Below are 13,010 nucleotides of genomic sequence, written 5' to 3'. Positions count from 1 at the left end.
CTGTTTTGCCAGGGCAGCCTGGGTTCAGAGACGGCTGTATCTCCCTTCTTTCCTCCTGCTTCCCTGAAGCCCTGTGGGAAAGAAGCAGACAACAACCAACATCCTGTCTCGAAAGCTAGTTGCCTAATGGAGTTAGTAGATAGCCTGAACCTAAGCAGCCCATTGTCCCCCTCAGCTTCTAGAGCCTCAGTCCCCTTCCAGCCTGCTGAATCCACCCCCATGCGTGCAAGGATGCTGATGTGGCCTTTCAGCTTCATTATCTGGGGGGAAAATGCACGCAGTGCCCATAATTTACTGGTGCAGGCAGGAGAGCTGCCTGGCGCCTGGAGCAGAATCCTGCGTGTGAGGTTGGCCTTGAGACACGCTTTATCTGTGTCAAGAGAAAAGGCAGGAGCAAGGTCAGGAGCCCCTACCTGGGCCTCCATAAATGGGGGCGGCTCTGTCTTCACGGAGCTCTGACTGAGAACCCCCGCCCCCGCAGGCACCCTGCTCCCGGCTCTGTCACTTAGGACAGGAGAGACCCAACAGGAAAGAAGGCGTCTCTCCTGGCCGCGCCAGGAAGGAGCAGCTCACAATGTCCAGATGGTCCCTGAACCGCGGGCCGACCTTGTGACCCTGCCTCCAACTCTGAGTCCGGCCCCACTGAGACCCAGACAGGCCCCGTTGTCTTGTGGCCAAGTCCTGTTGTTATTGTTGTTGTTGTCAACAATGAAACTCCTACCTTCAGTTCTTGGAGGATCTCATCTGGTGCATTCTCCAGTCCTCCCTATTTTCGGTCACATTTTTTGGAGGGCGAGACCCCTGGTGGCTTTGTGGAACCTTCGGCTTAAGGCATCACACACAGTGCAGGCGACTCGGCTCCTGGCGGCCAGTCGTTTGTGGCTCGTGGTTTTTACACAGCTTCGTGCCCCCTCCCCGCCCTTGCCAGCGTGATGGCTCCTTCTCAGGTGGGGCCCAGACAGGTCCCGGCCCCCAGCAAAGAGCTGGTCCAGGAGACCTGACCCCACTCAGTGGGTGGGTGGGCAGGTGGGCGGGCCCGGGCTTTGTAACCAGACCTGGAAAATGCAGGAGGGTTTCAGACGCTTCAGCAGCTGATGTCTGGCGATCAATTAGAGATAATGGCTCTGGGTGGACTCTGTAGAAGCAGGGCCAAGATTTTTCCGGGTCTTGATTGTGTTTACCTCATTAACACCCCCTCCCTTTTTTCTTTTGAGGGCAGCACGGCACAGTGTCACACTGTGAGTTTGTGCCGGCTGCTTCGATTTGCTCAGAGGGTGACCTCATGGGGTGACCGGGTGTCGACCCCCACCAGGCTGGGAGCTCCCCCACCGCCACTCAGACAGAGAGGACAGAGTCCCATGGCTTCTGCTCACAGCCCTCCCACTACACAAACACCCTTGGCCTCCCTGCCACCCTGTGTTTGTATAGTTTTTTAAAAATCTCCTCCTTCACTCATTCAGAAATCATTTAAGTTCCTTCAATGTCCCAGACACTGTCCTGAGCACTTGCGGATACAACAGTGAGTGAAACAGACAAGGAGCCCACTCTCAGGGAGCTCATGGGCTGCAGAGAGGACGTCAGAAAGAAAAATAAAATACGCAAAAGGAAAAGGTTTGGGGCAGAGAATTAAAATGGACTCTGTTGATAGACCAAGCCTCTGGGTGAGAAGGCCTCTCTGAAAAGATGGCATCTGAGCCTAGACCCGAATGATAGGAAGTGGCCAGCCCTCTGGGGCAAAGGCTTTCTAGGTAGAGCAGACGGCAAGTGCAAAGGCCCTGGGGTGGGAACAGCAGAGGGGACTCGGAAAGGGGAGCCAGGGGGAGATGTGCTTGGGTTAAGCCTGAGCAGCCCGCAAAGGAATGCTCTCACCCACCTGTGTGAGGCGCAAAGCCTCCTAGAGCATCTTCCTCCACCAGGGGAGAGAGAGACTTAGCTGGAGGTGACAGTAAGTGGACATGAGCGCCCCAGACAGCCCAGCAACTCTGACTCTAGGTGTGGCTCTGCCCCGCACCAGCTGTCTAACTTTCACTTCTCCATGCTGCAGCTTCCCTGTTACTGCAACAGCAGGTTTGGGCCAGACTTCAGTGGTTTTCAAAGTTTGCTTTTTGACAGAGGAACCCCTTTCTTCAAGGAAACTCTTCTGGGGAGGAAGTCAGTATGTCAGGGGTCAGCAGCAGGCAGGCATGTCCCTGAGAAGCTGGGAGAGGGCCCCGGAGCTCTGCCCACCCACCCCTCCCCTGCCCCAGCCAGCCCCCCTGCACCTCGCAGCCTGGATAGCCCTGAGCTTTGGGCTGGTGCTAAAGACAGGTGGGGAGCAGGGCTTACCCCACCATGACCACAGGCAGCCTGGCCTCAGGGTGGCCACTCCAATCTCTTCTGCAGCTGCCTCCTCAGTAGACGGGAGGAAGAGAGTCCATGCCTCGCCAGCCTCACGGTCATTTTTAGGCCTTGGATGTTTGGAATGGCTGCTTCAAGAAAAATAGGATAGAAACAGAAGAACTTCTTTAACTGGAACACACCTGTATGTGCAGCTTTCCCTCTGCAGGGTCCTCCATGCACCACAGTGTCCAGAGCAGGTGCCCCCACACAGCTGCCCTCCTCTATCTGTTTAAGGACCCTCTAGAGAAAAGCCCACATGGGAGTAGAGGCCTTGCTGTCCAGTCCATCGGCAAACAGGAGCCCTGTGAAACAGCCAGGGATGCTTTTGATGGCAGGTCCAAAAACCCAGCTGACTGAATAGCAAAATGTGAAGGTTGTTTTACACCTGAAGACAGGAAGAATGGAGGAGCAGCTGTTGGGCCACAGTGGGTTGGTGTCTCTGTGATGCTGACCTTTTCCCCACACTTGCAGGTTGGCTGCTATTGCTCCACCCATCTTGTCCACATTCAAGGTGAGAGGAAAATGGGAAGGGTGTAAGCTTAGTACAAGGCAAAACCTTCCTGGAGAGTTGGCCAGTAGACTTCTGTTGACATCTTATTGGCCAGGATCACCTGGCCACCTGCAGCTGCAAGGCGGGGCTGGGAAAAAAAGAATTTTGTTTCCCACCCTCTGTTGAGAAACAGAAGAAAGAAATGTTGGGTTTGGGTATTAGGTAAGTTAGTCCACAGCATCGGCCGTGGCCTGGGTGCTATCAGCTGAGCTGGACCATGCCTTTGGGTGTGAAGTTGCCAAAGGCTTGGGAAAGGGGAAAAATAGTAAGGAAAGGAAATAGAGGGGGAGCAGGGAGGAAGGAGAAGAGAGGAGGGAGTGGCAAGGAGGAAAGCAGGAACGCGTGCCAGGACCCTCACGGACAACATGGGGAAACTGAGGCTCCGTGTCACAGAGTTCAGGTGATTCCCCTGAAGTCATAGAGTAAGTGTGAGGGAAGGCTGTGCTCTCTCCCACAGTAATGCTGTTAATTCCCAAGCAAAGAGCAGAGGAGAGAAGGAAAAGGAAAAAGCAAGGGAGAGGGCAACAGCTGGCCAAGGCCCCGAGTGGCCCCCGCCCCGGGCAGGTTCATGGGCGCAGGTCTGCATCAGCTCATCTCATCACCACAGTCTCTCGCCTGGGTCAGGCCCCCGGCACACAGCAGGGGCTCAGCAAATGTTTGTTGACTGGTGTCGGGTCATTAATTGCTTATTTCTCCCCTCGTCCTCATCCTCATCCTCAGGGCTAACAGTAACAAGATTTGGGCAGGTGTTCCACGCCAGGCACCAGTCCAGCCCCCTGCAGGCGTCCCTGCCTATAAGCCACACAGCAGCTTTTGGAAACAAGCTCCTGCTATTAAGACCCCATTTCAGAGATGAAAAAACTGAGGCTGGGGGAAGTTAGGTCACCTGCCTGAGGCCGCACCGAGGAAGGGCCTGAATTCGAGCAAGACGCAGCCCCAGTTCCCCGGCTCCCTTCTGCCCCGACCCCAGATGCTGAGCACCAACCTGTGATTCCGGCTACCAGAAAGACCTCTGGGCAGTAGCTCTGGTCCCCAAAGCCTTGGCTGCTACCCACCCCCACACATACCCTCACCTGTGGGCTCAGTCATGTTGGGGCTGAATTGGCAAGTGCCGCCTGCCCGGGTGTCCCAGCGTCTGGCAGCCCACAGAGGGGCTCTGCCTCTCCTCCAGCCAGACTCCCCAGGCTCCACCTCCCTCAGCGGCTGCATGGAGAAGCCTGGGGGTCTGGCCAGAGGCTGACTGCCCGGGAGCAGCCCTGGCCCATTCCCAGCTCCCAGCCCCCGGCAAACTTCCAGAGTGCCCCAGACTCGCTCTGGTGGGTTCCCCTCTCTGCTCTGCTGGCGGGCAGTGAGGCACAGCAGAGCAGAGCGCCCCAGCAAGGCCCACCGCACACTCTGGGGACCAGCGCAAGCTCGGCAGCTGTGGGCATGTCCCCTGGTCTCCGAGCTATTGGATGTGTCCTTTAATCTTTCTCCCAGAGCCCCAACTCTGCTTGCGCAGAATGGCAGTTAATGTCAACCTTGTTATTTGGCTGGTTCGATAAGGTAACATATACACCACCCAGCACGGTGCTCGGGCTGGTGTGGGCCACCGCAGTCGGTTGCACTGAACTCTAAGCTACTCAGCCGTGGTAACTGGTTTTAGTTCCCCCCAGCCCCGGCCCCTTTTTTGAACTTTTATGGGAGTATAATACGCATAGAGAAAAAGCACTATCGGAGTTCCCGTCGTGGCACAGTGGTTAACGAATCCGACTAGGAACCATGAGGTTGTGGGTTCGATCCCTGGCCTTGCTCAGTGGGTCAAGGATCTGGCGTTGCCGTGAGAGCAGCCCTAGAAAAGGCAAAAAGACAAAAAGAGAAAAAAAAAAAGAAAGAAAGAAAAAGCACTATCATTAAGTGGACAGTTCAGTAAATCTTCACAAACTGAACCCTCCCGCTGTGATGAATTCTCACATCAAGAAACAGGACATTGTCAGCACCCCCAAAGACCCTTTCTGGCCCCGTCTGGCCACTATCCTGACTTCTGATAGCACAGATTGCTTCGCCCTGTTCTAGAGCTTTATGTAACTAGAATCCTCCAGCCTGGGCTCTGTTGCCCACAAGCATGAGTGTGAGGCTCATTGTGCTGGGGCCTGCACCTTTATTCCTCCCAGTGACTGAGCCAGATTCCACAGCATAGAAGTCCCACAGCCACCCATTCCCCACTGATGGACATGTGGGTGGTTCCAGGCCGAGGCTACTGTGAATCGTGCTGCTGTGACCATTCCCATACCTGTTCCTCATCGGTGCTCATTCCTGTTGTCTGCACACCCGGGAGTGGTCATGCCGGCTCAGGGCTTGGCTTTTTGACTGAGCCTCTCCAGAGGTGCGGGAAAGAAGGACGAGAGGGGAGGCGGGTGCATGCCCTGGGGAGTTACAAAGTGTGGCCTATGTTTGGAGGGCCTGCTTAACTCAGAGCTCTCTGGCAGACCTCAGGGCGTGCTGGGCAGGGGGCAGGACGGGGTCCTGAGTGATGCAGTGGTGGGTCCCTACTGTGTGCAGGAAGCTGCCAGGGACCCTGAGCCTATCTCAGCCCCTGAGAGCTCACGGTGCACTTGGGGAAGTGAGATACAAGGGAGGAAATGGGAAGTAACACACGTGCATTAAGTGAACTAAGACTGATGGAGACCTGCCCCCAGAGCCAGGTGGGTGGGCTATGAGATTGATGCTCCAAGTTCAAAGATGCCTAGATGTGACAGGGGTGGAGGAGGATGTCTTTGCTGATGGGCCAAAGTATCTTTCTACCTAGTGAATCCTTCAGTGTGCCACTTAAATGTCATCTCTTCAGTGGAGCCCTCCAGGATCCACTATGTCCTTCTCATATACTAGGCACTTCCTTCTTAGCAGGTCACACAATTTTCAGGTATAAATATATTTGCTGTGACCAGAAACTTTGTGGTTATCCGCTTAATCTGCCTCTATTCTGCTGGCCTGCAGGCCCCGAGTGGGCAGACTTGTATCCATGTTGTTCATTCTTTTGTCACCTGTACTTTTCATGGTGCCTGGCATGTGGTAGGGCGTCCACACACAGATTTGGAGAAATTGGGTCTGGAAGTGCGTGCGTGATCAAAGGCATGGAGGGGGTCACACGGGTGACTGAGGGACAGAAGATGGTGAGTCTGTCTGAAGCAGAGTTCATAGTTTGAAACAGAAGGATCTAAGGCCAGACCAGAGAGCTCTGATTTGACTCTGCCAGCATTTGGGAGCTATTGCAGGTTCTGGAGTAGGAGAGGGATATGAACAGAGATTAACTGATGACATTTTAAAGCAGCACATTTCTGAAAAGGCAATTGATGAAACTGTAATTTTCAGAGTTCCCGTCATGGCGCAGTGGTTAACGAATCCGACTAGGAACCGTGAGGTTTCGGGTTCAATCCCTGGCCGGGTTAGGGATCCGGCGTTTCTGTGAGCTGTGGTGGGTTAAAGATCCGGCGTTTCTGTGAGCTGTGGTGCAGGTCGCAGACGTGGCTCAGATCTGGCGTGGCTGTGGCTGTGATGTAGGCCGGCGGCTACGGCTCTGATTAGACCCCTAGCCTGGGACCTCCACATGCCGCGGGAGCAGCCCTAGAAAAGGCAAAAAGACAAAAAAATAAAAAAAAAAAAAGAAAAAAAGAAAGGGACTGTAATTTTCACCTTTTGCGGTGGTTGTTAGGAAAGGATATTTCAACAAGCCAGACTCTCTTAGTTACAGGCATCATGGGAAATTTATCTAAATTGAGGGGGAATGAGGAAACAGTATTGGACAGTTTCTCCTAGATTTTAGCAAAGGTGTCAAACTGACTCTGAGGTTGCAACCAGCTGTGCAAAACCCAGCAAATGTGAGGAATAAATGGATAAGCAGCGTTACTACCCAACCACAGATCAGGTATTTTGAACCCAGGTATGTGTGAAGCCCTGGAGCTTCTGTACTTGGTCCTCTTCCTGCCATGATGTCCTTCCCACTTTCCACCTGTCACATTCCCCCCACCTTCTTTGGTTCAGAGTAGATGTCACCTCTTCCAGGAACCAAGCCCCCCAACAGCCTCTCCATCTGAAACACCCTCCCCCCTTTGCCCTAGAGCCCTCCCTGCTGTGGCAAAGGGTTTGTCTTTATTACGCTGGGGGCAAGGACAGTTCATGGGGGGTAGAGGTGAGTGCTGGCCCTACCAGATATTAAAATATGTTCTAGGAGTTCCCATTATGGCTCAGTGAGTTGAGAATCCAACAGTGTCTGTGAAGATGCAACTCAGTGGGTTAAAGATCCAGCGTTGCCATGGGCTGTGGTGTAGGTCGCAGATGAAGCTCGGATCCTGCGTTGCTGTGGCTGTGGTGTAGGCTGACAGCTGCAGTTCTGATTTTACTCGTAGCCTGGGAATGTCCAATAAGCCTCAGGTGTGGCTATAAAAAGATAAAATAGGAGTTCCCATTATGGCGCAGTGGTTAACGAATCTGACTAGGAACCATGAGGTTGCGGGTTTGATCCCTGGCCTCACTCAGTGGGTTGGGGATCCGGCGTTGCCATGTGCTGTGGTGTAGGTCACAGACATGGCTCGGATCTGGTGTGGCTGTGGCTCTGGCGTAGGCCGGTGGCTACAGCTCTGATTAGACCCCTATCCTGGGAACCTCCATATGCTGCAGGAGCGGCCCAAGAAAAGGAAAAAAGACAAAAAAAAAAAAAAAAAAAAAAAAAGAAAGAAAAGAAAAAATAAAATATATTCTAGAACTATGCTATCAGAACAGGGATAAACAGATCAATAGAATAAACCATTCTAAAAATAATGGGAGGAGTTCTTTTGTGGGGCAGTGGGTTAAGGATCTGGCTTCGTCACTGCAGTAGCTCAGGTTGCTGCTATGGCCTGGGTTCGGTCCCTGGCCCAGGAGCTTCCACATGCCCTGAGCACAGCAAAAAAAAAAAAAAAAAAAAAAAAAAAAAAAAAGAAAAGAAAAAAGTGTGTTATAAAGATGGCACTTCCAATCAGTGGATAAAGATGAGTTATTTAAAAGATGGTATTGAGACAGTTTGGGTACCCATTAAGAAACAAAATAAGCTAGATCTTTGCCTCACTTCTTATATGGAAATAAACTACAAACAGAATAAATACTTAACTAATGAAACTACAAATGCTCTAGAAGAAAATATGGGTGAATCACTTTTAATCTTAGAGTGGAAATAAATAAAAAACCTTTGTTTTGACCTGAAATTCTAAATCCCTAAAGAAAAAAAATTAATGGAATGATATAAAAATAGAAACTTTTGGAGTTCCCGTCGTGGCGCGTGGTTAACGAATCCAACTAGGGGAGTTCCCGACATGGGTTGGTGGTTAACGAATCCGACTAGGAACCATGAGGTTGCAGGTTCGATCCCTGGCCTTGCTCAGTGGGTTAAGGATCCAGTGTATCCATGAGCTGTGGTGTAGGTCGCAGACGCTGCTCGGATCCCGCGGCTCTGGCGTAGGCCAGTGGCTACGGCTCCGATTCGACCCCTAGCCTGGGAACCTCCATACGCCGCGGGAAGCGGCCCTAGAAAAGGCAAAAAGACAAAAAAAAGTAAACTTTTCATGTGTCAAAAAATCCCATCATAAACAAAATAAAAAGACAACAAAAGGAGTTCCCATTGTGGCTCAGCGGTAATGAACCTGACTAGTATCAATGAGGATGTGGATTCAATCCCTGGCCTTGCTCAGTGGGTTAAGGATCTGGCGTTGCTGTGACTGTGGTGTAGGCTGGCAGCTGCAGCTATAGTTCCACCCCTAGCCTGGGAACCTCTATATGCCCCAGGTGTAACCCTAAAAAGCAACAACAACAACAACAAACAACAAAAGGGAAACATATTTGCTAAATAAATGACAAAAGATTAATTTCCTTCCTTTCTAAAGGATTCTTACAAAAAGAAAAAAAAAGAAAAAAAAAAAAAAAAAAAAAAGACCTCCAACCCCAGTAGAGAAAAGAGCAAAGAATATGAATAGGTTGCTTTAAAAAAAAAGAATTACAAGTGGCCAATGAACACGTGGTACGCATAAATATACATTCACATTCCCACTGAAGAGGCAAAGGAAGAGACCCCACTTATCACTTCTCAGATTGGCAAAGATAACATCGGTCACTAATAGGAAGCGCTGACAGGTATGTAGTGAAATGAAGCCTGCCCAGATGCTGCTGGGGGCGGAAGAAACTGCTGCAGTGTTTGTCGAGAGGGTTCTGACCAGCACTGAAAATGTAGCATCCTGACGATGAAGATAAAAGCTACTCTTTACCGAGTACTCCCTCTGGGGAAAGAGCAAGCTGAATTTTATGACCTAACCTCCGAAGTCACACACCTTTCCTTTCCACACAGCCCTGTTCATCATGCCTGGGGACCGGACTGGTATCCCAGGAGGGGAGGGTCATCCGGGGAGAGCTGGGAGGCTGGAAATTTTGGGGTCAAATACTACATTAAACACACTGCCTTATTACCCACTCTGTAGATGAGGAAACTGAGGCTTAGAAAGGTTAAGTGTGAGGCCCAAGGCCACTTGTTCAATGTCAGAGCCAGACCTAGAACCAGTCCCACTTGGCTAGACTCTTACTATTCAACCTCCTCAGTGGTCTCCCCCGCGCCATTTCTGCTTCCGTACAGTCTCATCTCCTCTGCTCTAGAAACACATTTAGATTGCACGGCTTCCTCGCTCTTAGAATAAAATCCACACACCTCATGTCTTGGGACCCATGCCCTGTGGCCAGGCTGAGCTCAGCTCAGTGCTGCACTGCTGAGTGTGTTCTATGGGAAAGACCTTCCCAGCTAACATGTGGCCTCTTCTCCCCAACTCTTCACCCACCTCAGGGCCTTTACACCAGTTGCTTCCACTCCCAGTAAGACTGTGCCCCTAAGTCTTCACCCAGCTGTCAGCTTCTGCCATCCCAGGGGAGCACTCATTTGAGTTTACTCCTCAGAGGGGCCTTCCCTGACCACCCAGTCTAGAGCCCACCTTGTCGCCGCCCTCAACCCCTGCCTCCTTCTACCCCTCATGCCAGCCCCCCACCCCACCCCATCCTCTGGGTCTCCACCCCACCTCCACCTCGCTTCTTGTTTCTGGGATCCAACCAAGATTCAAACTTTGCATTTGGTTGTTATTTCTCTTTGGTCTCATGATTGAGAACAAACCAATGACAATGAATCTTTTGAAGAGTCCAGGACACTTATGGAGAGTCTTTCAGTATTTCATGTCTGGTTGTCTCTTTATGATCAGATCCAGGTTCAGCATTTGAGAACATGACATGGGGAAGACACAACCCAGGCAATGCTATGTTCCCTCATTGCCTCCCTTCAGGAGGTGAGCACAGCGTGTCTGATGGCCCTGCTTTGGGGGCTGCTGAATTTGATCACTTGGTTGGGGGGCATCTCCCAGTCTCTCCCTTGTGCAGGTACATGTTCCTTTTATAGTTAATAAGCAATTTGTAGGGATAATTTTTTTTAATGCTCTGGGATGCTTGAACAGCATCCGTTCTGGTCATGCTAAGATCCTGTTACTCCTAATCAAAATCTTCTGGTTCCCACGGCTGGGTCCCCTCTCATGGAGCAGGCTCATTTCATATGGGAATCCGCCTGGAGGGGGTTGCTGCTTTAGAAACTCCATAGAGCAAACGCCCTGCCAATTTTGCCATTTACAAAGGCACCCACTGTTTGCAGAAGCCTAGAGGGGGCATGAAGGCAGTACTGCCCCCTTAAGCAGATGGGAGCAGCCTTTCTCAGTCGTGGTCTCCCACCAGACTGGGGCTGAAAAAAAGAGACACGTCATTGGGAGAATTAGTGGTCAAGAAACTAGGTCATGCCATTCCTTCTTGGGACCCATGCTGTGGCCACTCCGAGAGACAAAGATGCAGAAAGCAACCTATACAAGGATACTTGAGGAGTGGCAGCTCCTGCAGGAATTAAGGAACCGGGAGATTTCTGCAAGCTTCAGCACACATGAAAACTCACCTAATTTGCAGTGCTGCTAAACAGCCAGGCTTCTCCAGGGCTCCCAACTGTTTCCTGTGGGTTGAGTGGGGCTGGGGCCGTTTTATCTCAGGGATGAAGATAAGTTCACATTTCATGCCTAGGGAAAATCACTGCTCTGCCCTCCTGGGCGGTACTGGCTCTCTTATTAGTCAAAGAGGTGAGTTATCTGGGTTCAATTCCACCTTTGAACGTCAGTTGGATCTGGCTTTACATTTCAAGCCCAGATGTCCACCACCGCTGCGAAATAGTGGCTCAGGCCAGGAGAAGTCAGAGGTCTCTAGAAATGGGGTGGGAAGAGATGGGAAATCCTGGGCCCGAATTATCTCTTTTTAAGAGTGAATAAAGACAGTTTCCTCGTTGGAAACACCCACATTTCCCTGTATGAACTGAAGAGCCGTGGCCACTAATTAATTCTAAAAATCATTATTGTGCACTAGCGTGTGTGGACATTCAGGCAATGAAGACTCCAAACTGTCCTCTTCCACAGAGGAAGAGAAGCAGGTTTCTCACAGAGAAAAGTGAAAACACATTTGATTTCAGGGATAAAAGGTGTTATGAGTAACATGCTTAGACCCTCTTTTATAAAGAAAGTGTGAGTTTTATATTGACAGTAAAATCTTTAGCCTGTGCAGAAGGAAGCCTGTGTGCTATTAATTTGATATGTTGTCATCTTTTTATTTTTCTAATGGGTTAATACTGAGAGCCCTGAACCTGTGGTGGTGTATTTCCAATTCGTACCTGTAGAGGGAGCCTTGTTTACCTCGGATTGTTCACAATGCAAAGCTTTCAGTAGAAAGAAAAAGGCTTTTTACAGAAAAAAGTTAGAGGGTTAAAGGCAGTCTGTTTCAAAATTGCAAACAATCGCGGTGTCTGTCTCGTTCTCTCTTCTTTGCTGGTTCCACTGTGAATGAGTTGTAGCGTAAAGTCAGTAGAAATTGCCCTTCCTCTTTGAATGCGACTAGAGGAACCAGGAGGTGGATCGTCGCTGGTTTGTTTTGTTTTGTGTTTTGGCCATTTCCTCACAGAATTCCACAAGGGCAGCTCCCCTCTCCCTTAAAGTACAAGATTTTTCTGAAGGCAGATCTGTTGTAACGGAGGGTGTGGATTGGGGGGGGGGATCTGCCCCTGACCCATCTTCTCTGTCGGGGTCTAATTTTGCTGTTTGGGGACGCGCGCGTTATGTTTCAGGCTAAGTCTGAGGTTGCTCAGAGGTCCAGGATCCCCCATCCCTTACCCCGCGGCGCCCGCTGCGGTCTTCCCCTGCACCCCAGGTGGACGATGTCGGTCTGCGCCGAGCACCCTGTCTCTAATCCGCGTAGGTCTTCCCTCTACTGTGATGCCGTGTCTGCGGACACTGCGCGCCCAGGTCTGGGATGGAACAGCATTCTTGATATTATCCTATTACTTTACAACTGTAGCCTGCACGCCTTAAGGAGCCCACACGGTGTGGTCCAGAGGAGCACAATGACCCGCGGGAGGCGGGGGCAGGGAGCCGGGAGCAGGTCGGCTGCGGGCGCTAGAGATCGTGGAAATGTTCGGGTCGGACAGGTGAGCGCAGCCGGACTCTTAGGCGCCCGCGGGTGGGAAGGAGGAGAGCAGGGGAGGGTGTAAACTAAGTGGTGGCAAAGAGACAAAGGAAGAGTGAAGAGGCGAGATGGTGCGGAATAGAGGGAGGGGGAGGGGAGGGGCAGCGGGTGGGGCAGCGCGCCGAGGAGCCCGAGCTTGAACTTGATCAAGCAAGGGGGGGCCTGGAGGGGGGGTGGCACAGAGCCTACCACGTGCCTGTCCTTCCCAGACCATGGTCTCGCTCTGACCGCCGGGGGCCCCAAGCCCTCTGGCCCAGCAGCCCCGCCCAGCGAAGACCCGCGTCCCCGAGAACCCGGAGACGTGCGGGGGGTTGAGGGCTACCCAAAGGCCCCAGGGCGCCGAGAGTTCCTAATGGTGCCTGAGTCACTTTCTTTGGGCCAAGACTTTCCTCTCCTGGCCTGGAAGCGGAGAGCTGGACAGGCATACCCCCACCCCCTAAACCCGGACTCGAAGACTGCGGCCTCTGGGAGTGAGGGGCAGGCACAGACCCAACCGCCT

At 51.8% G+C, this 13,010-nt stretch overlaps 1 protein-coding gene across 2 annotated transcripts in view; it reads left to right on the top strand.

The window, feature by feature from the left end:
* Positions 1–13,010, top strand: part of NOL4L (nucleolar protein 4 like) — a 130,200-nt gene that overhangs the window by 78,308 nt on the left and 38,882 nt on the right. Inside the window, exon 1 of one of the 2 annotated variants that reach the window (XM_021077430.1) lies at positions 12,449–12,473. The exons of the other annotated variant lie outside the window; for it this stretch is intronic. The gene's annotated coding sequence lies outside the window, so the exon portion shown is untranslated. Of the gene's footprint in view, positions 1–12,448; positions 12,474–13,010 lie in introns of those variants that run through there. 2 annotated transcript variants of the gene reach the window in all.

The sequence above is a fragment of the Sus scrofa genome, chromosome 17 (genome assembly GCF_000003025.6).
Source record: "Sus scrofa isolate TJ Tabasco breed Duroc chromosome 17, Sscrofa11.1, whole genome shotgun sequence".
NCBI classification, from domain to species: domain Eukaryota; kingdom Metazoa; phylum Chordata; class Mammalia; order Artiodactyla; family Suidae; genus Sus; species Sus scrofa.
Note: the sequence above shows the minus strand (reverse complement) of the source record. Positions and strands in the feature narration are given on the sequence as shown.